Source organism: Lithobates pipiens, unplaced genomic scaffold (assembly GCF_037356315.1).
Source record: "Lithobates pipiens isolate NorthernLeopardFrog02 unplaced genomic scaffold, aLitPip1_a1.2 Scaffold_23, whole genome shotgun sequence".
Lineage (NCBI taxonomy): Eukaryota > Metazoa > Chordata > Amphibia > Anura > Ranidae > Lithobates > Lithobates pipiens.
Window position 1 is genome coordinate 164,523,470 of NW_027507785.1, and position 25,805 is coordinate 164,549,274.

The window sequence follows — 25,805 nt, forward strand, 5'->3', positions numbered from 1 at the left end:
AGGAGGTCTAGGGCTAGAATTATTGTTCTCGCTCTACCGATCGCGGCGATACCTCACATGTGTAGTTTGACTACCGTTTTCATATGCGGGCGCTACTCACGTATGCGTTTGCTTCTGCGCGCAAGCTCATTGGGACGGTGGTGTTTAAAAAAAAAAAAAAAAAAAAAAAAAAGAAAAAAGAAAAAAAGGGATTACTTTTATTCCTATTACAAGGAATGTAAAAGCATGACAGGTCCTCTTAAATATGAGATCTGGTGTCAAAAAGTCCTCAGATCTCATATTTGGACTAAAATGCAATCCAGTAAGCGGTGGAGGGCGCAGGAGGGGGGGTGGCCCCTCTCCCGCCGCCGATAATGGTGATCTCGTGGTGAACCCGCCGCGGAGACCACCATTATCGTAAACACGACCGCTTCCTGTAAAGATGGATATCTCGGTTGTACAGCAGCTGCTGCCGTTACAGAGATGTCCCTCTTCAAAGTGCCAACGTATATGTACAGGAGGCGGTCGGTAAGTGGTTAATGCATGATCCATGTTTGATTATCACTCCCCCAATGACTGCTTTGTGAGCTTCCAGATAGTTCTGGGTCACAGTCTGGTGTATCGCTTGATTAAAAATAGAAAAACTCTGCTCCCTGGTTACCTCCGCCAGCACCTCTGGGTCCTGTAGGAGGCTATCGTTCAGTTTCAATACCCGGTTCTGGGAGTACGGTATATCAGAAAGCGCGATAGGTGCATGCAGGGCAGCCATCAGAAATTTTGGGGCCCCTTACACAGCTTTAGGCCTGGGCCCCCTGGGGCCCGAGCCCCAACATTCTCCATGGCCCGCCCACTGACCATCCCACAGAGTTCTTCCGTACACCCACTTTTATTTTAACACTCTTATACCTAGTCAGCCTAAGACCCCTTTCATACTGTGGGCATTTTTCAGGCGCTACATCGCTAAAAACAGCGCCTGAAAAAAAGCGGCTAAATTCACTCCAGTATGAAAGCTCGAGGGCTTTCACACTGGAGCGGTGCGTTGGCAGGGCATCAGAAAAAGTTCTGCCAGCAGCTTCTTTGGAGCGGTGAACTCACCGCTCCTCCACCATTCCTCCCACCATTCCTCCCCGTTGAAATCAATGGGGCAGAGCTGCAATACCGCCAGCAAAACGACGCTCCGGCAGCGTTTTGCAGGCAGATTTAATCCCCTTTCCAAACAGCGCCGCTAAAACTAAGGTAAAGCGGCGCTAAAAATATCGATGCCTTATCGCTGATGACAGTGGCGGCACAGTCTGAAAGGGGTCTTAGGGTGTCCCATCCAAAAAGGAGATAAACAGCACATGGGGGCACAGTCAGCAGGACACATTAAATTGCAACTTAGCCTCCATGCTGCACTCTCCGATCTGTTTGTGGTGTCCATGTGCAAGGGTCGACGAGCTTGCCACTCCCCCTGGCCCCGTCTTGCCCAATCACAGTCCAGCAAATCCTTAGGCTCTGCCTCAGCAGGGATGGATAAGCAGAGAACATTAGGCGCTGTGAGTGTAATCTCTGCAAGCTCTCTTTTTTCCTCCCCCTCCTCTTTCCAATAGCAAACTGATAACCAGGAGGCGGGGGGAGGGTGCTGTCGAACATTACATTAGAGATCTCTTCCCGTTTCTTCTCTCCTCCTCCTCTGCAGATAAGCGGGGGTGGGTGCTAGCAAAGTTTTGTGATCTCTTCTCTGCTCAGCTCAACGGCAACATGCTGATTGTCGAAGGGGGGGGGGGGGGCGGGCCCCTGGAGACAGGCAGGCCCCTCACAGGTATAATGACTGTACCACCCTGATGGCGGCCCTGGGTGCATGGCCAGACCATGTAATGGTGCCTATAGATGCTTCCCAAACTGTGTGAAGTTGGCTATGAAAATAATCTATACGTGTGTATAGTTTGTCAGAAGAGGAATAAAATGTGTACTCCCTGTCTACAGGAGTGTAATAAGTGCCCCATATCCACCAATTCTGCCCTATGAATGGCAAACAAGACACACGCCGACACTCTCGACCCCCCCCCCCCCCCACAGTCGGTCACTCAGTGTCAAACCCCCCCCCCCCCCCCACCAGGCAGCTTGCTCCCACCTTCCCTCGGTGGCCAATATGAACACTCCACCTCTCAGCCAGTCGTGTCTTAAAGTGGTTGTAAACCCTTACAACCAACTTTGACCTACAGGTAAGCCTAGATTAAGGCTTACCTGTAGGTCCAAGCAATATCTCCTAAACCTACATGGTTTAGGAGATGTTTGCCAAAATACAGGCACCACTGTCTACGGCGCATGCACTGTAGACAGCGGCGCGCAGGCGCACCGCTGTCAACGGCGTTATGCCGCAAGTGGCGGCTACCGTGCGCATGCGCAGGAGTGACGTCATCGCGGCTTCGTCGAATGATAGCGGCGGAGCAGCGAGACCCACCGAGAAGATGGATGCTCCGGACTACAGGGGACAGCGGTGACATCGCTGGGAGTGGGAGCTCCCCCCAGTGAAGAGAAACCTGGTAGATTTGGAGGGGGGTGGGGGATTCTGAAATCAGACATTTGACTCTGAAGCTCTCTCTCTGTGAAAGGGGGTACAAACTGGCCACAATAGGAAGAGGTAAGAAAAAGGAACATCACCTCCCTAGGAGCATGCTGTCAGAGAACATGCATCAGAGGAAATCGCCCCAGGGTACAGAACCCACCACCTAAAAATGCTGAGGGGGCCCCTCCCCCAGGCAGGGAAACCCCAGAGGGAGTCCGCAGAGTCCATTACTCTAATATAGTTAGGGAACATTACATGCCCTAGCTAGGCAGACAAAGAAACTTTAGCTAATTTAGCAAATAAATATGTACAATGAAACTGCAGTACGTATAATATAAAAAATAAAAACACAACACCACATTAAAAAGGCACCAAGTCCTCTTAAGAAAAAAAAAATATAGGTTAAAAGCAATAGAAATATATATATATATAAATATAATCACACACACACACACACACACACACAAACGTCCTTATGGAGCAAGAGGTTTGAAAAAACAAAAAACAAATAAAAATAAAAAGGGGAGCAAGCGACAGACGCTGAGAATGAGTTTGATAGAGTGAGCTGGCCTTTCCAGTTTGAAGCATTAAGATACATAGGATTGAAAAAACGAATGATGAGCTGGATTTATACCATCTATTCCTGTCCATCCTGGCCCAGGTCAATGTTGACAGCCATCTTTCTTCCAGATTTAAAATATCGAACGGGACAAGACATGGGTGTCCTTTGTCGCCACTAACTTTTGTTCTCATCCTCTACCCTTTTACGAACTATCAGAAATAGCCCAGATATTGCAGGCCCTGGCCTAGACGCCACCCTATCCCCAAAAGCAGCAGCCTTCACTGACGATCTCCTCTTCTTGAGAAAATCCCTGGTGTCCATCCCAAATCTTCTCAAAGAACTGAAAACTAATGAGGGATTATCACACTATCGCATTAAATTACCATAAGTCAGAATCGCTCAATGTTAATTTGCCATCCTCCCTAAATGCATTACTCCGATCGGAATTCCCTTTTAAAATGGGCCACTTCACATATTAAATACTTGGGAATCCTGTTACCCCGCAAGACCGAAAACATTTTTTCTCACAATTTCACTCCCCTCCTGACAGAGATAAAAAAAAAAAAAAAGAATCTGAAGCAATGGCAGCACGGCCCCTGGTTCGGACGCTGTAGCATAGTGAAAATGAATATTATGCCCAGACTTCTATATAATTTTCAAGCACTCCCAATACAAATCCCCATCGCTTTCTTGAAAGCGGTAATAGAGTGATCACTCACTTGGTTTGGGCCAGTAAACCCCCACGATTGACACAAACAATACTCCGACTTCCTAAATTAAATGGTGGCATTGCCCTCCCAGATGCCATTCTCTACCATACAGCTTGTCACCGGACTGGCATAGACACAAAAACTTGAAACAGTGGGTACAAACAGAAAACTCCTTGGCGGGGGTCCAGTTGGACCAACTCCCCTGGTGCCAGCAACCTTTGCCAAAACAGATTTTATCCCACCCCAGAGTGGGGGGGCAACAATCCAAATTGCATGGAAAGCTTTCCAAGACCCGTCTCTCGCACCACTCCCTTCTCCACTCATTCTGTGCTGGAGGTGTGGGGAGGAAGTTGGTACGCTCCATGTTTTCTGGTCAAGCAGGTTGTTGAGGCCCCTCTGGACAGAGGTGCATCGTATCGTCCAGAAGTTTACAGACTATGTGTTGCAGGACTCCCGAGTTCTTCCTTTTGCATCATAAGATAATAAGATAGGATCATCAACTAAGAGCTACAGGAAATCTATATTGCCATCCCTGCTCACGGCAGCAGTGGGATGTATCCCATTGTATTGGAAACGAGTAGCAGACATACAAGCAAAGGAGGACTTGGTGGCCACAGAAAAAGGCCTAAATGAGAAATTCTCCAAGAAAAAAAAAGAAAAAACGAAACAAACAAAAACGTATACATACAAGTGAACTGATTGGAGGTTTTTTTGGTTTAATAAAATGTTTAAATGTGATAAATTTTCTGTATCACTTAGTACTTAAGGCTGCTTTCACACCGGAGCGGGCAGGCGCTGACGGTAAAACGCTGCTAGTTTTAGTGGCGCTATTCAGCTGCTAGTGGGGCACTTATAACCCAGCTAGAAGCCGAGGAAGGGGTTAAATGGGCCCGTGAAGCACAGTGGTCAAAAACACATTGCAGGCGCTTCGGCAGCGGTGCCCATTAATTTCAATGGGCAGGAGTGGTGGAGGAGCAGTATACACCGCTCGAAAGATACTGCTTGCAATTGCAGGATTTTTTTTTTTTTTTTTTAAACGTCCTGCCAGTGCATCGCCCCAGTGTGAAACCACTTGGGCTTTCACACTGACTGCAGGGGAGCCATTTTGTGGGCGCTATTTTTAGCCCAAAGGCACTCGAAAAACGCCCCAGTGTGAAAGGTGTCTAACTGTTAAATTTTATGAGATGAAGGGGGAAACAAAAAAAATAAAAAATCTGTATCATATATCGGCCGAAGCAATTTCGAAATATCGTCATCGACCAGAGAAAAACCCATATCGGTGGACCTCTAGTCATGCGGGGTTGGTAACTCCTATTCATTAGACATGCACCATGTCCCTATCGCGCTATGGAAAAATTCATGTAAAGTGCTCTCATGACGGTATAAAAAAATAGATATAGAGATGGACAGCTTGTAATGTCATTGTAATATACGTTGTTGAGCTTTCTGTATCCCCGCATATGCTACCCTGTTAAATAAAAGTTATTTTTTTAAATAAAATAACAACAAAGCCCTGATATCTTTGTCTACTGTTCATCCAAGGTGGAGCATAAAAGCATCCGGCAGTCTCGGAGTTGTAATAAGTAGAGGCATGTTTCTCATGACAAAAAAAGTCACTGACTGGTGTACTTCTTGCAAGCAAGAATGTTCAAGAGCTTCATGCAGTGAACACTGGAAAAAAAAAAAAAAAAAACTCAGCAGAACAGAGCATGTCAAAGGATGGTATACTGACAGCGATACCCTGTTCACGACTCACGTGACCCCTTCAGAGACAGCGCCTCATCGTTCTCGGCGATCGGGGGGGGGGTCGTTGTTGGGGGGAGGAGCCTTCCGTATGCAGATGTTCCCGCATGGCCAGCTGGCCACAGAAGTAATTGTAGCCAGTTTACCATCTTCATGAAGGTAAAAAAAGCAGGCAGGTCAGATGGAGATTGGAGGGTGAAAGAGATGTGTCTCTTACATAATGTGGCTGACGGGGGAAACCCCATCTACAGGTGAATCCAAGCTGACACACTAGTTCCAGGACTAGGGTGAGGCAAAGCCAGACACTGCTGAGGTCAGGAAGGATCTTTATGGCGGCTCCATCAAAGTGCACTGTACCAGGTTCCCATGCCTTGCGCCGAATGGTATATTTATGCACGTACCTGTGCGGGCAGCAGATGACATTGCAGGGTCTGGTGGGTCTGTAGGCTTGGGACCCCAGGTTAACAGGGGGAGGGGGCATCCAGTACTCTGTACCGGATAGCCATGGCAGTGTCTGGCAAGTTCTCTGTACCTGTGGATCCCGAAAAGCCCTGAAGCCACAAGTTGTTTCAGCTGATCTGGCCTTCTAGATCCTCTAGATCAGGGTCTCAAACTGGCAGCCCTCCAGCTATTGTGAAACTACAAGTCTCATGAGGCATTGCCATGCTGACAATTACAAGCATGACTCCCACAGTAAGAGGTACCTGTAGTTTTGCAATAGCTGAAGGGCTACCAGTTTGAGACCCCGGCTCTAGATGTAATTGCAGAGCCACCATGGCATCCATGTGGGATTCCTGCTTATTCTCCAGGGCTAATACCCTTTTTTTTTTGCTCAATAACTGCGAGTGATGACTTCCCAGAGAACAAGCGCTCAGACAGGGACTGCACATCAGCTTTAATGGTTTGTAGTTCCTAGTGATGTGCATCCTCCCAACGGAGAAAGAGAGCCTTGATGTCAGCCTTAGCAGGGAGGGCTTGTACGAGCACCCGGAACTGATCATCTGCTCGGAGTGTCCCTGGGGTGCTGGGGAGAAAGAGGGATAGTCATAAAAATCAGTTACCTACCAGTAACTTCTTTTTCCAGGAGTCTTTCAGGACAGCCACCTTTGAGAGACCTATCCCCTTCACAGGAAACACCGCCTTAGCTTCAAGATTTTAGTCCCTTCTGCCCCACTGGACCATCAACCTTCTAAGAGTACCTCCGGCCTTCTGGGGAGACTCAAGAACATGTCATACACATAACTTTTTATTCTGACTGTTCCCCTTTCAGAGGGACTCAATTAGCATGTTGGGGAACTGAACCAGCAACCCCCACTTAGCCAGTGGGCAGCCTCCTTATTGCAAACACATTTTTGGGATGGGTATCGGTGCTGTCCTGAAAGACTCCAGGAAAAAGCCATTGCCAGGACGTAACTCTGATTTTCCCTAAACGTCTTTCGGGACAGGCACCTATGGAGAGGATAAAGAAGCACTTAAACCTAAGGTGGGACCACAGATTGGAGGACCCCTTTTTTCCCCCGAAGGTCCGATCCTTCACGATCCACAGGTAGTGTGACAAAAAGGTGCTACGACCTTTTAACATCCAACTTATGTTCACCCACAGGATTCGAACAGAAAGCTGGCAAAATAATTTCTTGGATTCTGTGAAACTTCAAGGCCACCCTCTTAAACCCCCCCCCCCCCCCCCCCCCACACACAAACACCTGGCACGGAAATATTTGTAGAAAAGGGGGCCACGATTGGAAATGCCCCGAGCACCAGCTGTTGAAAATGTCTCCGGTAGATGGAGCGGGTGTCCTCCTTTCCTGCTACATAGCCGGGCCCCAACCCCATCCGAGAAGATCTTGCCTTTAGCAATTCTTCCTCGGAAGCCATGCGGGGAGAATCCATCGCTCCATCTGGGGACAGCAGAAAGGACCCCGAGAGAAAGGTCCTCCCAAATTGGCAGCATCCAGGAAGATTCCACGCCAGATCGTACTGGCTTGGGAACCACAGCCTTTAAAAAGGCTGTGGTTCCCAAGCCAGTACGATCTGGCGTGCAATTAAAATAGGAGACATAAACTTGGTTTGAAGATAAATAGGAGCAGGTCGTCCAGATAGGCATTTCAATAATTGCCTAGGAATCGCACGCCTTTCCTGGTTCTACCATAAGCCTGAGAAACCTTTGACAGCTCTCCACCATGGGAATGTGCAGATAAGTGTCCCTCAGGTCTGTGATTGCCATTACGCAGTTTGGGGGGGGGGGGGGGGGGGCAGAGTCTATACGGAGCCTTCTGCAAGTTATTCTGATCCCCGAGGTCCTGAATTTAGGGAAGTCCCTGCTTCAGGAGTTATGTTTAACAGAGGATAACAGACCTTCTCTATATGAAGTGGCATGTTGGGATGTGAACCCAGAAACTGCTGGTAGGTCATGGAGCGATAACAGCTTCTACTCCTGGGTGGCACAGATGGCTCCCAAGAGATCCTCCATCTCCTCCAGGGAAGGCCCGTAGCGAGAGAGTCTAAAAGAACTCGGTGTCCAACCCCTCTACCTCCACCTGGGAGCCTGAAGAAGCGCTAACTGGCTCCTCTAGCTCCCCCTGAAAAGGAGGATTTCCTCACTGGGTCTTGCCATCCTTTGATGACTTCCAACCAAGCTTCCAGGACCAGGAACACCCTTTTAAAGACAACATACTGATGTGGCATTGGTAACTAGGCCCTTGCCTATTTTACAGATACTCAGTTTACTATTCAAGCCCCAAGCAGGCGATACCCTGTCCGAGACTGAACCTGTGTCCCAGGTGTCCTTCAAGAGCGGATCCATCCTCTTGTCCATGGGATCTCACCATGCTAATGTCTGTATGCCTGAAAACCTGATAGAAGGCTGAATCCAGTCTGGGTAGCCTACCGACTGACGTCCTGCGTGAAAATCTTGCCAATCTTTGATGGCTTCCACCAGACCTTCCTGGGCCAGGAATAACTTCTTCTGTTCCCTCAAGCCCTGATACATCTGGTCATGGAGTGATAGCAGCTTCTTCTCCTGGATTTTCAGGGTGGTACGGATGTCTGCCAAGAGATCTTCCACCCCCTCAATGGAAAGCTTGTAGCGAGAGGGTCCAGAGGTCTCACCACCCAACCCCTCTCCCTATGACTCCATCTGGGAGCCTGAAGAATCGCTAAACGGTTCCTCCTCAGCTTGTAAACAGTGCAACTCAATGCCTCTCCATTAGCGGAGGATAAGACCGGCGGGCACGTGCAATACTCCACTGAGCTGGCAGGGGGCCAGTCTGGGACTGAACCAGACTGAAAGAAAAAAAAAGGGGGGGGGGTGCATGCTGAGCAGTGCAGCTCCCCAGGCTCACTGTACAAAGGGTAGTGAAGCTCCCCAGGCTCACTGCACAAAGGGCATGCTGGGCATTGCAGTCCCCCAGCTCACTTTTAAAACCAAATGCAAGGCCATACTCCTAAGCAGAGTGTTACCAGGAGTGTTCCTAGGACCAAACACCAACAAAAGTCTTAGTACAACCTCCAGACCCCTCGACCACCAGAGGGGTCTACACCTGTGGAGCCATGGGGTAAAAGGGAAAGGGAATACCCAACCCAGGGTTCCTCTCAACTTAGTGGCTGGTGCTGGCATTACCAGGAGTAGTCTGGGCTGCTTCTGCCCCGGAAATCTCCCGCTGAGGAACGCGGTGGCTCCGCCTTCCTGAGCCACTCGCTGATATCTAAAGCGTTTAGAGGCTCGCACCAGCCAGAGCCTGGCCCTCTGTCATAAGCCGCAGCTGTAACTGAAAGTCACGGCCTGGTAGAAGTGCATGCACCCACTGGACGTGACGTCTCTACGTCCTCCGATCCAGCCTCAAGCTTCCTCACTGGTCACACAGAACAGGCGAGGAACAATGCACCTCCGATGACGCTCCCCTGGACAAAATGAGAGCAGGCCCCAGAAGCTTCTTCCCCATCCTCAGGAGAAGATGGGGTGGCTAATTGGCAGCCCTAAATGGTACCTTCCCCAAACGCCCAAGGCTCCACCAAACGAAAAATAGAGCTAGGGAGAGCTTCTCCCCACAGTAAAAAACGGCTTCAACCTCCCCAGTTGATCAACCCTGGTCCAGCGATGTCTTTCCCGCCAGAGGAAACACCGAACCTGACGGTCCAGTGGGGTAGGATGGACTTAAATCGAAGCTAAGGCAATGTTTCCTGTGAGCGGTGGAGCCGAGGTCTCTCAAAGGTGGTGGGCCTGAAAGAGGTTCAGGGAAAAAGTCCGCTGTTGTTACAGAGAAAGTGTCTGAGGCCGTTGAGGGGCTGAGTGAAGCGGGAGGCTCCTGCACGCTGAGAATTCCACCAGGGGAGCCTCGTGGCTCCATCACCTTGGTCTTGAGGGGGCCGCCTTGGAGTTAGGGAAGAACCGCTGGATTTCCCCTCTGGTTTTGAGTGCATGAGTTGTCTGGACGTGGGTCTTTGCTTTCCGGCATTTTGCTGAGAGCATGCCACTGGATAATGGTCAAAATCAGCCGGGATAGGCAGGGAGAGACTGGAAACTCACATCTCTACTCGCCCCATTATTTTGTAATTTAATTAGGATATATGCCTAAATAAGGTTATAGACTACAATAGTATTACTTCACCTATACACTAACTGTACAGCATGGCTTTAGGAAAATATGAAGTATTAAAAGTGGAAATAAAACCATAAATTTAGCGGTTTCAAAAAACAATTGCATTTCTGGAATGCTGGGATTGCCAACTGTCACATTTGCTGGTGTTCTCAACCAAACCATCAAACGGCTGGTGTCATAATAGATCACATTTGCAGCGCCATGCCAGTTATGGATCAAACAGAAGCCAAGATGGCAGCTTTCATGGCTGAAAAGAATAGGAGGGCTTAGTTCCGTTTTAATGCTCAATTGAATCTTTAGTTTAAAGCTAAAAAGCACTCTAAATGAAAATAAAAAAGGTATTCCATCTCTTACAGGTATTTTGATGCACCTGTAATGTATTTAATGGATTTAAACAAAGTAAAAAGGTCAAAATGCTACTTTGGAGACTCCGTCAGTTAAAAATACACTGCTGTAGATATAAAGCGCAAGCAACTGTTTTAATCACTTCAGCCCCCGACAGTTTTACTCCCTTCATGACCAGGCCATTTTTTGTGATACAGCACTGTTATTTTAACCTACAATGACGCGGTCATGCGACCCTGTACCCAAATAAAATTGATGTCCGTTTTGCACTATAAAACAAAACAAACAAAAAAAAAAGCGAGCAACAATTTTGAAAAACAAAAAACACAATATTTTTTACTTTCTGCTAGAATTCATATCCAAGGCAAAAAAACGAGAGTTAAAGGGATTGTAAAGTGAATTTTTTATTTTATTTTTTAAATAACAAACATGTTATACTTACCTCCACTGTGCAGCTCGTTTTGCACAGAGTGGCCCCGAACCTGGTCTTCTGGGGTCCCTCAGCGGCTGCCTCGGCTTCCTCCTGCAGGTGCTTCTCACGTTCATGCGAGGGAGCTCGCATGGTGAGAAGCATCTGCGGGCGCGCTCCCGTGATACAGCCGGCGGCTATAGGCAGTCGCTGTATCACACGGCCCTGCCTCCCGGAGCTCCGCGTCAGTGGATGTGATTGACAGCAGCACGAGCTTTTGAGGGGCGAGGTAAGTAAAACGGGGGGCTGGGGGCGCCGGGACTGTCAGATGTTTTTTCACCTTAATGCATAGACTGCATTAAAGGTGAAAAAACATTTACCTTTACAACCCCTTTAAGGCCCGTACACACAATCTGACTTTTTGACAACAAACATGCAAATTAGCTGTTTTGGAGCAACATCCAACCGAGTGTACGCTCCATCTTTTTCAGTTTTCATCTGACTTTTGTTGGCTGTGCGAACGAACGGACAAACTTTTTGACAACATAAGTCCGATGAAGCAAAGTCAGATTGTGTGTATGCAAAACCATCGGACTTTTGTACAAGGTACAAACACGCATGCTCAGAACCAATGCAAAAGATCAGACAACAATACAGAAGTTGACCAAAGGTGGTGCTGGAGTAATTGAATGTCCTCAGTACGTTGAAATGTCACTACATTCGTGTTTGTTGCCTAAAAAGTCTGATCGTGTGTATGCAATACAAACTTGTGAACTACACCCTTTGTACAAAAGTCCACGGGAAAGTTTATTCAAAGTCCGATCGTTTGTATGAGGCTTTAGCCTTACTGGTAACTCTGTTTCTAGGAGTCATCCAGGACAGCACTAGAGAGATAGGCTCCACCTCCAGAGGCAGGAAACACAATCCAGATCTTTAAAGGGCAGTCTCCATCCCTTTCCCTTCAGTCTTGTAACCGAAAACTTCCCCGAAACTGCTTCTTTAACAACAAACACACTTGTACAGCATTATAACAGCATATAGGGAGGGAATCCATGCTGCCCTGGACGACTCCTAGAAACAGAGTTACCGGTAAGTCTAAGCCCTTGTACACATGGTCGGAGAATCTGTCGGAATGAGTCTTATCGGACCGTGTCATCAGATAATCCAACTGTGTGTGGTATGCATCGGACTGATTCAGTCCGAATCTCCGTCCGACCCAATTTTCCAACATGTTGGAAAGATTTCCTGACCAACTGGGCTGGACGGACCTAATCCGATCATGTGTAGAGCATTTTCATCGGACCAAGTGCCACGCATGCTCAGATCAAATTCCTACATCAAAGCTATTGGCTACTAGCCTGAATGTAGTCCCATTGTAACGAAATTACGTCATCACGTTCTGAAAGATCGGATTTTTCGCCAACTTGGCCCGACCGTGTGTATGCAACAGTTTCGGACACAATCCGTCGGACTAAATCCGACGGGCAAAATCCGACGGATTTGGTTGGCAAAATCTCCGACCGTGTGTACGTGGGCTTACTCTCGTTTTCTCTAGTCCACTGTCCAGGACAGCACTAGAGAGGATCAACCAGAACTTACCAGATTATGGGAGGAGGGGGGGGGGGTACTACCGCTTGAAGGACCTTTCTCCCAAACGCCTGGTCTTGCGCTGAGATAAGGTCCAATCTGTAATGCTTCATAAAAGTCGAGTAGTTTGACCAAGTTGCTGCTCGACAAATTTGCTCTTGTGTCGCTCCAGCTCGCTCTGCCCAAGAAGTTGATAGTACCCGTGTAGAGTGAGCCATGGGGGGGGGGGGGGGGAAGACAAAGGACATTCCGTTTTGATCACTTTGTAAGCTTCTAAAATAGCTTGTTTAATCAACCTTGCAATTGTATTCTTTGAAGCTTGTGACCCCAATTTTTTACCCGCGTGTAAAACAAATAATGCATTTCCTTTTCTAATGCTTTTCGACATCTCCAGATACTGTAAGACACAGGCTCTCACATCCAGTTGGTGAAACTAGCTCCTTAGGATTAGTGGGGGACCCACAGAATGAAGGTAAAACTATTTCCTGTGTTCTGCTGAATTTTGTCACTACTTTGGGTAAAAACCCAGGGTCCATGCGTAACACCAGCCGGTCTTCCAAAATTTGTAAAAACGGCTCTTTCACCAAAAGTGCCTGAAGCTCGCTAATGCGTCTAGCTGTGGAAACAGCCAATAGGAACACTGTTTTGAGCGTGATCCATTTCAAGGAGAGCTCTTATTCCTGTGACCTTTTTACCCATCCCTGTAAAACAATTGACAGGCCCCATTTGGGTAAAATTTTGAAAGGAATAGGTTTAATCCTGGTCAACCCCATAAAGAACCTGCTAACTAGCGGGTCTGCCACCAGAGGTTGCTCCAAAAAAAAAAAAAAACAGACAGGGCCGTAACTTGTACTTTTAAAAAGGTACTAATGGCCAGTCTTGTAAAAACTCCAAGAATGTCGGGATACTTACAGAGACCTTTTTAGTGTCCAACCATGAACAAAAAACCTTCCAAAACTTAACATAAATAGCTTGGGTTACCTTCTTTCTACTAGAAAGGAGTGTTCTAATCACCCTATCCGAGAGCCCCTTAAACTTCAAGAGGCTCTCTTCAGGCGCCAGGCCTTTCTGGGGATCCTTGGGAGGCTTGGTCAGACACATCCTTGTAGGTGGGGTGTATTTGAACTGTATTTTGTAATCCTCCTTGATGATCTTCAGAATAAAAGTATTTGGGGTAGTCTTTTCCCACTGTGGGATTAACTGCCCTAGTCCTCCCCCCCCCCCCCCACACAGGACCCAAGTCAATGGGATTTAGCGGGTTTTTTTTTTAGAAGAGGAAAAAAAAAAAAAAAAGATAACTTTTCTATTTTCCTCCCATCCACTGTTTTTTTAGGGGTTGACTCCTTAGAGGTCTGTCCTTGCGCCTGTCCCTGCCTTTGGGGATGAAAAAGAGTTTACCTGTAGTCTTTTTTGGTTTTAACAGGAAAGGCCTTCTTCTTGTCCGCAGTATGGTCCAGGACCTTCTCAAGATCCTGCCTGAACAAGAGGTCTCCCTCAAAGGGGATGCCACATAACCTCCCTTTTGAGGCTGAGTCTCCTGACCAAGACTTCAACCAAAGTGCCCTGCGAGATGCGTTTACAAGGGCAGCGGTCCTAGCTGACAATCTGACCGACTCCGCAGAGGTGTCTGCCATGTAACCTGCTGCTTTATGTAGCATAAGAAGGGAATACAGGATTTCCTTTCTGGAGGTTCCTCCTTCCAAATGGCTTTGCAATTGTTCCAGCCAGACCTCCAAATTGCAAGCCACTATTGTTGTGGCCATTGCAGGTTTTAAATTAGTCATGGTTACTTCCCATGACCTATTCAGCAGTACCTCCATCCTCTTATCCATGGGTTCCTTAAGGACATCCATGTCCTTGAAGGCGAGGTCTGTTGATTTTGCACACTGGGAAAAAGCTGCATCTACCTTAAGTACTTTGTTCCAGACGCAAGTGGGGTCCTCACTGAAGGGGAATCTCCGCTTCATACTTTTAGGAAAAAAAGAGCTTTTTCTCTGGCTCCTCCCACTCTCTTGATTGAATCTACCAGTGTGCCATGAACCGGAAAAACCCTGGCTGAATCTTCCTTTAGGGTTTGATACATCCGGTCATGTAAGGACAGGGAGACTGGCTCTTTAATTTCGGGCGTCTCATAAATCAACCCCAGTAAGGCATCTCGAGTGAGAGCCTGTATCTGGGAGAGCTTGTCCCTGGAGCAGGAATATCTCTGGATGATGCCATCTCACTTAGGCCATCCAGTGAATCGAATTGCCCCCGATTCCTCACCTTCCTCTGGGGTGGAAGCAGGGGGGACTGCAGCTGGTTTTGGGGTCTCAAGGTTCGCTAGCATTGTATTGATGGATTGCATTTCTTTCTGTACCCCAGAAATCAAATCCTTACAAGCCCCCGTAGCTTCCTTATAGACCAATTTGTCTATGCGCGGTTTACAAAGGGGCTTAGACCATCCTTCTTTAAATTTATTCATACATGAAGGGCATCTCTTCTTCCCCCCCGACCTCTCTGGTTCTTTGGGCAGAACCGAAGACAAGAGAAGGAGAGAAGAAAGGAAGGGAAAACAGACAAGCTAACATCAGCAAAACCTTAGCACAAATAGGATGCCTTCACCAAACACCTATGTGCAGCCCACCAACCGCTAACAGGATTCACAAGACACTTTAGTCTGGATCCTGTTTGAGAGAGGGAGGGATGAAAAACACACCTGGACCATTTCATAATGCCTTTGCATTGATTAGTCCATCACTCCCCCCTCTCTCCCAGCCCTGTAGGTACAAGGCACATCTGTGTTTGCCTACCTGAGCTGGTTCGGCTCCACTGGCACTCTCTACTGCATCCATATCGGAATCTTGCCTGACCGCCTGGAGGCTTTTACCTTAGTTTGTGATGCAGCACGTTCGTTCTGTGGCCGGGGCTTTTTAAAAAAGCCGCCAAGGTTCCGATCGTCCACGCTCGCCGTGAGACCCGGATCGCCAGAAGTCCTCCGTCGTCCTCCTGCGTTCCACAGGCTGGAACTCGATGACTGTGCCCGCCCCCCGCCTGACTTCGCGCCCAAATCCGAACCCATCGTCAGGCGAGGGAACACCAGCCCTCCCCGGGCTTCCAGAAGGAGATCGCCGGTTCGTAGCTGCTGTCAACCCGACCAGAGGACCTCAGATGTCTGCTACCTAAACAGGTACACAGAACTCCTTCCCTGTCTCTTATGGGCTTTCCCACCATCCGGGGAAGGAGAGCTCCTGATCCAGCCTCCTCCTCCGGTGGAGGAAACAAAGACTGAAGGGGAAGGGACAGAGACCACCCTTTAAAGATATGGATTGTGTTTCCTGCCTCTGGAGGTGGAGCCTATCTCTCCAGTGCTGTCCTGGACAGACGACTAAAGAAAACTAATACATCAATTTAGGCCAATATGTATTCAGCTACATATTTTAGGTATTATATGTAAATAAGCCTTAGTGCTGACATTACAGATGTGTAGAGATGGCAATGAAATAAATAGAAAAAAACTAAATGACTAGGCTGCGACCATGTCAGTGTTCCGTCACTTTACAATTAATTTTATATCTAATGGTGTGCTCAAGTCAACTTTCTATTAGATTGACTGCTCAAAAACACTATAAGTGCTTCACATAAGCCCACAATGACTGGGGGCTCCCTCCCTCAAACTGTAGTCACTCCTGTGCAAATATGCAATGTAATGTGCAAAACTTCTGTAAACAAAATGTCAAAAAGTGAAAGATGCTGTGCAAAAAATGCAATTTTGAATATGTGCAAACACTAATATATAGCAGGAAATATTTAAGATACCGATAAACGTTCAAATAACATAATTAATATAAATATATATGTGTGTGTGTGTGTGTGTGTGTGTGTGTGTGTATATACAGACAACTATAGCAGTGTAATAAGCTCAACAAATACTTATTTATACAGTATATCAATACAGATTGATTGATATATGATAGTCACCATATCCATATGTAGCTTCAAATGCAGTTGGATCACGATCAAAAAAGGGTGCCACTACTATCTTCACACTAGCTCTCCAAGTATTATTTATGACTCGCGTATTATGCAATAGCATGAACACTTTTCCAAATGATATTAATCACGATCGTATTATCCCAGGTCTGAGCAGGTAGTATTATCCCAGGTTTGAGCACTAAATAAAGAAAGCTTTCATTGCGCAATGATTACCATTCCCGCGTGCTACACACACACACACACACACACGACAATTTCACTCACATAACCATGACCGCCAAGTAGCGCATTCAAACAATCAGCTGGAAGGAGGCGTTCCCCACACAGGCTTCCCTGCTGGCTGTGTTCACGAAGGCTCCAAACGGGTAACGTCACTGGCTCCGCCCATACATATTTTGGGTAAAAAGCGTATATCAATTGGTTTGTGCAAATGTTATAGCGTCTACAAACAATGGGATATTTTTATAAATTTTTTTTTTTAATAGTAATGGCGGTGATCAATTTTTAGCGGGACAGACATTGCGACCAACAAATCGGACACTTGACACTTTTTTGGGGACTGGTGATACTAATACAGCGATCAGTGCTAAATGCAGTTACTGTACTGGCAGGGAAGGGGTTAACGGCAAGGACGATCAACAGGTTAAGGGTATCCCTAGGGGATGTTTTCTAACTGTGTGGGGGATGGTTTAACAAGGGAAAGAAAGATCGGTGTTCCTGCTTAGCAAAAACACAAGAGTTCGCCCTTTCCCTCTGACAGAACAGTGATCAGTTGGACCTGCTGATTGGCTCCATCTATGGCCAACCAGCGCCCAATCATGGCCCCCCCAGAGCTACTGCACGAAACGGCATACAGGTACATCATTTTGTGCACCAGGGCTGCCTTGCCACAGTAAATGTGTGGAAGCCGGTCTGGAACCAGTTAAAAAAAACTTTAGAGACCTTTTTTTCCCCCCACTGAAATAGATACTAAAGCAGCCTGTCTCAGCCAGGATTCTGTGGAACTCAAATGTTCCTTCAGGAGGTTGCTAGGGTTTCTTAGAGCTGTGAGCAATGTTGGATTGATCTCCTCCTTACACGGACCTATGTAATGAAGCATTTTTCCAAGGATCACCAACATAAGGGACTTGTCCCCACTAATGGTTGGGGGGGGGGGGGGGGGGGGGGGGACAGCAAATGGACAGCAGTATGCTGTAAAAATTTGCTTTTCATACACAAATCATTGGAAGCAGTAAACCTATTGCATGACTGACTAGCATGCGTGAGCTCTGTAGCTTTTTACATAGAACACCCTGTGCAGTCCACACCAGTGCCCGTGTTTTATTGCTAAAATGTAAAATAGACAATGTGGTATTTATTTACTAACAAGTTTTTTTGGTGGGGGTTTAATACAAGTTAAATCAACTGTCAGGCAAGGTCTACATTAGGCCAGGTTTACACTGGTGCACTGTGGTTTGGATGCAGAACGATCGTATGCGTTTTAAGGTGTATTACCATCTACTACTATTAGACCACGCATTTTCTGAAAAGGCAATAAAGATGCAGCATGCAGGACATTGATGCCCCTTCGAGAAAACACCTGGTGTAATGGAAGTGGATGGGAGCACACCTAAAACCAGGTGTAAACCACATACACAATCACACTGCACTGCAAGGCACCAGTATGAACCCAGCCTAAGGGCCCATTCAAACTAGAATGAGGATCAGAAAACCTGTGTTCTGTGCACGTTTCCCACAATGCATTCAAAGAACACTGCCCTTGCGATTTGCTGTACAATGTTAGCATCACTCCTTACGCAGGTTGCAAAGTCAGTGCATTTACCAGCACCGTATCACAAAAGTACCATGGGATTTGGTTGCAGTGGGTTTCCAAAAGTAGTGCATGCATCAATGATAGTGCAGTGCTATTCAAAATAAATCTGCTCAAATTGCACTGCACAAAACTGCATGTGAATCTCAAAGGAACGCCCACACCATGTTCTTGTGCAATACCTAGGGTTCACCAACCCTTAAAAGTGGTTCTAAAGTCTGAAGGTTTTTTACGTTAATGCATTCTCTGCTTAAAGGCCCATTTAGCCTTGTGTGACTTGGGACATACAACATTTGGACAGCTCTGTGTCAATGATGGACACAGAGCCAGCTCAGGCGGCACGAGTGACCCCCATAGCAAGCAGCTTGCTATGGGGGCAATCGGTGGGGGAGGTATACGGGGGGGGAGGTATACGGGGGGGGTTTAGGAAGCAGGAGACCTGAGAAGGAGGAGGATCAGGGCCGCTTTGCAAAAACCATTGCGCAGAGCAGGCAAGTATAACAGGTCATTTAACCAGTTCCCAACCGGCGCACGGGATGTACGTCGGCAGAATGGCACGGGCAGGCATATTGGCGTACAGGTACGTCCATTTTTAAATGCCGCCCTGTCATCGCGTGCGCGGTCGGGACCCCCGTCAGTCCAGTCACGGGTCCTGCGGACTCGATCGCTGCGGGGATACCCGCGATCGTCTCACGGGGCAGCTGAATGGTGAGATGCCGTCGTAAACGGCATCTCCCCGTTCTGCCTAGCAACAAGTGACGCTGATCTCTGCTCCATGTGATTGGTGCTGACATCAGTGTTCACTAACACAAAGCCCAGCCCCCCACAGTTAGTAACACTCCCCTAGGAGTACTTAACCCCTACACTGCCACCCCTGGTTAACCCCTTCACTGCCAGTGTCATTTACACAGGAATCAATGCATTTGTATAGCATAGATTGCTGTATAAATGACAATGGTCCCAAAAATGTGTCAAAAATGTCCGATGTGTCTGCCACAATGTCGCAGTCACAATAAAAATCGCTGATCGCCGCCATTACTAGTAAAAAAAAAAAAAAAATATATTAATAAAAATTCCATAAAACTATCCCCTAATTTGTAAACGCTATAAATTTTGCACAAACCAATCAATAAACACTTATTGCGATTTTTTTTTTACCAAAAATATGTAGAAGAATACGTATCGGCCTAAACTGAGGGAATTTTTTTTTAAATATATTTTTGGGGGATATTTATTATAACAAAAACTAAAAAAAATTATGCGTTTTTTTCCAAAAGTGTCGCTCTATTTTCGTTTATAGCGCAAAAAATAAAAACCGCAGGGGTGATCAAATACCACCAAAAGAAAGCTCTATTTGTGGGAAAAAAGAACGTCAATTTTGTTTGGGAGCCACATCACACGACTGCGCAATTGTCAGTTAAAGCGACGCAGTGCCGAATTGCAAAAAGTGGTCTGGTCTTAATCCAGCAAAATGGTCCGGTCTGAAAGTGGCTAAAAAAACAAAACAAATACCAAAACGGGTTTTACAATTACTTTAAAGAAGGATGTAAACCCACTTTCATCCTTTCCAAATTACTGCCATAGTGGTTAGCTACAAGGATATACATGCCTCCAGCATGTATCCTTATCTGTCAAATGTCTCCCCTCTGTCTGTTATGAGACCAGAAAAACTGTAGATTCTGCGGGTGGGTCTGTTGTCCGGAGTTCGGTGGGTGGTGTCGTGATGTCAGTAGACTCCCCGCCCACTTCTACACTCCCCTTGTCAATATGCATTTTCTCCTGTGTATTACTTACACTGAACTTTTGCTATGATTACCAACATCCAGTCAAAACCCAGAAAAGTCACCACATGATTTCAGGAAGCCCAATCATGTTGAGGAGTGGAGCAGCCAATCCTCGAAAAGCTGGAGAAGAAAGGAGGAGAGGATCTTAAGTACACAGAATGTCTCTCAAGCTCATGCACGAGATATGTAAACAACATGTCACTCACAGCAAGGGGAGAAGAGCTGACTCCTATTTATCTGTGTGTCAGTTTTTAATCTTACTGAAAAAATATAAAATGATTGCTCAGTGCGGGATTAACTCTTTGTGGCAAGACTGGGCACAGATGACATGAAATCCTACACTGTACAAGGTACAAACCTTAATTAAAAATAACAATTGGGTTTACATCCACATTAAACTCATCAAAAATTACATATATAGTAAAGGCAGGAGATGAAAAAAGCCTAAGAAAACTACTGCAGCCACCACATCTAAGGATTAGAAAGCTGTAATACAGCAGCCCCGGTGTGTGGCTAGAAACAGGGAAAAGGTCCCCCTTCCATTCTTTGTGGCCGACATTTTTAAGGGAGCATCCTCTGTATATCCCATAAGAGTTATCTATAAGTACCGACCAGGATATAAACCTTTCCCCCCTATTGGGGTACCCCTGAACGGTTGCACCTGGAGGAGTATAACCGCCTTGAGGACTATAATAATCATGGCCTACACTTTTGTCCTCCCCCTTGTCCTCATTTTTTGCAGTTTCCTGTTCCCCTTCTTTGTATGCCTTTTATAGGCTACACTGCTATCCATATCTCTGTAAAGATACCCTGGCTACCCTTAGGGAATAAAAACGTCATAAGCTCCTGATGAAGCGTTTTAGAGAACGCGTAACATGTAGAGCATCCCTGAGCTGCGTCATCTACGATACACTGTGTTGTTGGCTCCTTTTATTTGTCCCCATGTTATATATGTATGATAACAAAATGGGAATATGAGTCATGTGTGTAAATTGTGATGTACCTTGATCATACTGGACAGTGTAATCATTATGCTCTGAGGCATTGAGGCTCGGTTCACACAGGGGCGGCACGACTTGCAGCAACGAGACCTGCACACAATCAGCGGCGACTTGCAAAACGACTTCTGTAAAGAAGTCAATGCAAGTCGCCTGAAGTCGCCCCAAAGTAGTACAGGAACCTTTTTTCTAAGTTGGGGCGACTTGAGTCTCTCCTATTAGAACGGTTCCATAGTACAGAACGGAGTGCGACTTGTCAGACGGTGAAGTCGCCTGGACAAGTCGCCCGTGTGAACCGAGCCTTAATATATGTTTCTTTGCTTTTAGAAATAAAACATTGTTTAAATTATTCCTTTTTTTTTTTTTTTTTCCTTCTTTTTTAAATCTATGTTTATGCCTAAAAAGTACATCACTATCAACAAATAGTTGTTCTGTTTTCTAGTACATTACATTTTAGTTTTTGGGATTAGATACACTTTAATAAAAGTAGCAGTTACTCAGACGTTGTCTCATATAGGAACCAATAGGTGAGAACAAGCACGTTACAATGTTACACGTTACCAAATATAGCCAAAACATTTTGAAAACACCTGGTATGTTATTATTGCTTTCTCTGTTCCTGGGAAGATATTGGCTGTATGCTTACCAAGACACAAATAAGGCCTCATGTACACAGGCCATTTGAAAACCTCTTTTGAATGCTGAAACTTGACAGCTAGTAACCAACATTTAAAAACATCAGTTTTTAAAATCAATCTCTCTCTTTGCAGCCCTCAATATACAAGGGTTCTGGAAAGGCTGTTTTTTTTCCTCATTGCTAATAGTCTGAAATGCTTCCCTATTGAAAACGTCTATAAACGTAAATGCATATAAAAATGGGAATTAGTACGTTTAGATGCATTTATGTGCTGTTACAAGCATTTACCATTTCAAATGCCCCTGAAATACTGTCCTGAATCCAAATTTTTGCTTTAAAAAAATGCTTCTAACCACCATGTACTAATAAGATAACAGAGGAGAGTTCAGGGGCTGCTGAAAACAAAAAAGCACCCTGCTCCTTAGCCCAGGTTCAAACTGAGCTGCAGGAATGAAGCTGTGCGAGTTCAGCTGAACTCGTTCCGCTTGTCGCACCAATTAGCACAGTGCCATTGACAGCAATTACCGCCGATTTGACATATCAATTCACATTTCAAAACGCTCCAGTGTGAACCAGGGCTAAACGTCTACCAACTACAGTGTACATGAGGCCTAAGGCTGGATTCACACTTATGCAGTTTTAGTGCTTTTTGCAGATTTGCACTACAGCCCATTCAACATTGTTTCCTATGGAAAACGTCCTTTAGTGCAAATCTGAAAAATGCATAGGTGTGAATCCAGCCTCAGGGGGAAGAATAACAATTGTTTTAGCAGCATGGGAAAGGGATAGAATTTCTATTAAATGTTCCAATTTTTACATTTGTCTTCCTTGTTGGGGTGATTTTCCTAACTCAATGTGAAATACAAGGATAGCAAGTTATGGAAAGTCACAGACAGCACTAAAATACTGGCAGAAGTTTTAAGGGATAAGGGCACTTTTCACGCTAACCCCCTAAAGCAGCAGGATGTGTACATTCTGCAGGTAATATACTTCTATATACTTCTATGGGCCAGTCTCTAGCCTGGCCCTACAAAAGTCCCTGAGGGCCCGGTACACAGAGCAGCCAGTGAGGAGATGCTGGGGGGGGGGGGGGGGGTGCGCAGCTGCACCCAGTAGGTTTTTTACCTTATTGCATGGAGATTGTAAACCTCCAAGAAAAAAAAAAAAAAGAAAAAAAACTCCTGCAACACAAAAGGCATTAGCTAGTATGCATCACATACTAGCTCATTATGAAATACTTACCTTAGAACGATGCCGGCAAGCTGCTTACACGACCGACGTGTCACCCGGAGTTACTTCTGGGTTTGCGGGCTTTGGCACTGATTGGACGAAGCCGTGATTACATCACTCCCATGGTGCCGCCAGTTGAGGCACGGGCCCTGAAGGAACGGAATGAGCAGGCCATTTCTTCAGTGCGCATGCGCCAATGACGTCGGTGGCAGCGTTTATAGTAAATAACTCCTGAACAGTGCAAGTTTAGTAGCCATTTACAGTACCTACAGGTAAGCGTTATTATAGGTTTAACCGTAGATACAATTAAAGAGGAAGACTTTACTTCTTCTTCCTTTAGAACCACTTTAATAAAAGTTGATTATTAGAAGTACCAAGGCAGTATTACATGGTTTGTCTCAGTCTTCTAACTGCTACATCTGCAGTGTAGCGTTCTCTTTTTAAAAACAACAAACTGGCTAGATCCACACCCCAGACGACGTCACCTATGATGTAATGTGCGTCGGGTGGCTTAGATGTGCTGACGCAGCCACGTGACCACTGAGCTAACGGGCGCTCGCTTGTCGGCCGGCAGATACGCTGTTATTTTACCTCTGTTTGTGAGTATTTGTGCTTTTATTACAAATAAAGTTGCTTGCCAGTTTTACACTATGGGAAGTTTATTTATTTATATTTTATGAGTTGTCTGCGCACTTGAACATTTTTTCCGAGAGAAGCTCCAGTCATATTTGGTGGCGAATCTGTGATCCATCCGGCAGACTAAGTGACATATGTTGTGAGCTCTTACATGCTTCCTTCTGGTAAGCGTGCATTTTTACTGGTGATCAGCACAGTGTGTTTGTGAAGGAGGATTGCACGTTGTATTGACGTCTACCTAAGGAGTCACTCTTCTCATTCAATATACCTTTGAGTGGACTATTTCACGTTAGGCTTCGAGCACTTTTTCACTTTTTGGTTGTACTAGTGTTTTCTTACCTTGTTTCATCACTGTTATATTTTAGTATTATTTATTTAATCAATGTCATATTTCAGTATTATTTGATTTATATCCACTTATTTAAAAATATTTATTAATTTGATTTATATTCACTCATTATTTAGATATTTATTAATTTGTATATTATTCAAATATTTTTTCACGCTTATCATTTTTATAATTTTTTCAAGAGTATTTATGAGTTGTGTATGATATTTATCTATTTAAAGAGGAAGTAAACTCTCCCACTCTGATGCTTCATTTCATTTAGTCCATTATAATAATTCATTATCAGACTATAGCCACTGTAATCCAGCCCAAATCGCATATTACTTACAGTTTAAAGAAACTTTAAAAAAAACTTGTTTCCAAGGGTTAGGCAACGCCATCTTAAAGCGGAGGTCCACCCTAAAGTGGAGCTTCCGCTCATTGGAACCCTCCCCCCCTCCGGCGCCACAATTGGCACCTTTCAGGGGGGTGGGGGGTGCAGGTACCTGTACAGTACAGGTATCTGCACCCACTTCCGGCGTAGATTCTGCAGAAGGTATGCCCCTTTCTGCAGGTCCCCCGCTGCCTGCTGGGAAACACACGAATCCCAGAGACAGCGGGGACCATCCTTATTGCGCAGCGCGACTCGCGCATGCGCAGTAGGGAACCGGGAAATGAAGCCGAAAGGCTCCACTTCCTGATTCCCATACCCAAGATGGCGGCGGCAGCACCCGAGAGACGACCGAGAGATCGGCTTCGGGTGCCAACATCGCGGGCGCGCTGGGTGGGTAAGTGTCATTATTTTAAAAGTTAGCAGCTGCAGTATTTGCAGCTGCTGGCTTTAAAAAAAAAAAAAACGGCGGACTCCTGCTTTAAGTATTGTATTTCCGCCCTTACATTGAGCACTTCCTGTACTGTTAACCAAGCCTTCTAAATCCAACGTTTCTACGGCAACTCTGCTTCCTTGTTTATTTCATAGTATTTACTTGTGCCGATGTCTGTTTGCCTTTGTCAGACTTATCAGCTTTTCAGCTGATAAGACTGCAGTAATGGTCAAGTTTAGACTGTATGTGAGGTCACATGGTGTGTAGGAGGAAGCTCAGTGATTAGCAGAGTTCAGTGTTGTGCCTAGGAAGTCCTGATAACAGATAAGACAGAGAGTGTGCCTTAAATCAGGGGAGATCTGGGCATGCTCATTGACTTCATTCTACAGAACAACAATACTAAGCAAGTACAGAGATATCTACAGGCAGTGTTCATTAGGGTTTTTTATGCTGATTTACATGGGACAAAGTTGTGGAGGAGGGTTTACAAACACTTTAATCAGTATTTATTTATATGTTGATGAATTATTTGGAAAAGTATTTATTTTTATGGTGATGATTTATATGTCGCAGTAACATTAGTCACTTAATACAGTTGGGTGGGAGTACACATTTTTGCGTATAAACTGGCTAGATCATCAGATAAAAATAAATGAAAGATAGCCTAAAAAGAAAATCGAATGCAGCCACCACATCTGGTAAGCAGCAATATAACAACTGTTGGCTTTTGGGTTTAAAGGATAAGTCCAGCCTGGGCTTCTATGGGTCCCAGGAGTGCAATGCGTTTTGCACTTCTGTGACCCGTTTTCAGCAGAGAGATCTTTTTATTGTTCATTTTAGATTTACCAAAACTATCTAAACCACTGAATTACTGTGTATGCCAAGTAGGCCTTGTTGAGGAGATTGTTCAATTGGACTGAAATGTGCGGTGAGCCTTTCTCCATGACCCTCAGTGCAGGGGGCACTTTACTAACTGCTCATGTAAGAGAACACCACAGTTGTCACCATCTATATATCTTTTCTGGCTTCCTGTGTATGAGTTCATACCATTGTCATCCACAGTATGGTAAGTAAGTGGCGTATACCCTATAAGAAAATCGGG

At 45.7% G+C, this 25,805-nt stretch overlaps 1 protein-coding gene across 6 annotated transcripts in view; it reads right to left on the reverse strand.

The window, feature by feature from the left end:
- ATRIP (ATR interacting protein) overlaps positions 1–25,805 on the reverse strand; it is a 266,310-nt gene that overhangs the window by 239,227 nt on the left and 1,278 nt on the right. For 2 of the 6 annotated variants that reach the window (XM_077452538.1, XM_077452539.1), the window contains exon 2: positions 20,061–20,170. The exons of the other annotated variants lie outside the window; for them this stretch is intronic. The gene's annotated coding sequence lies outside the window, so the exon portion shown is untranslated. The remainder of the gene's footprint in view (positions 1–20,060; positions 20,171–25,805) is intronic. 6 annotated transcript variants of the gene reach the window in all.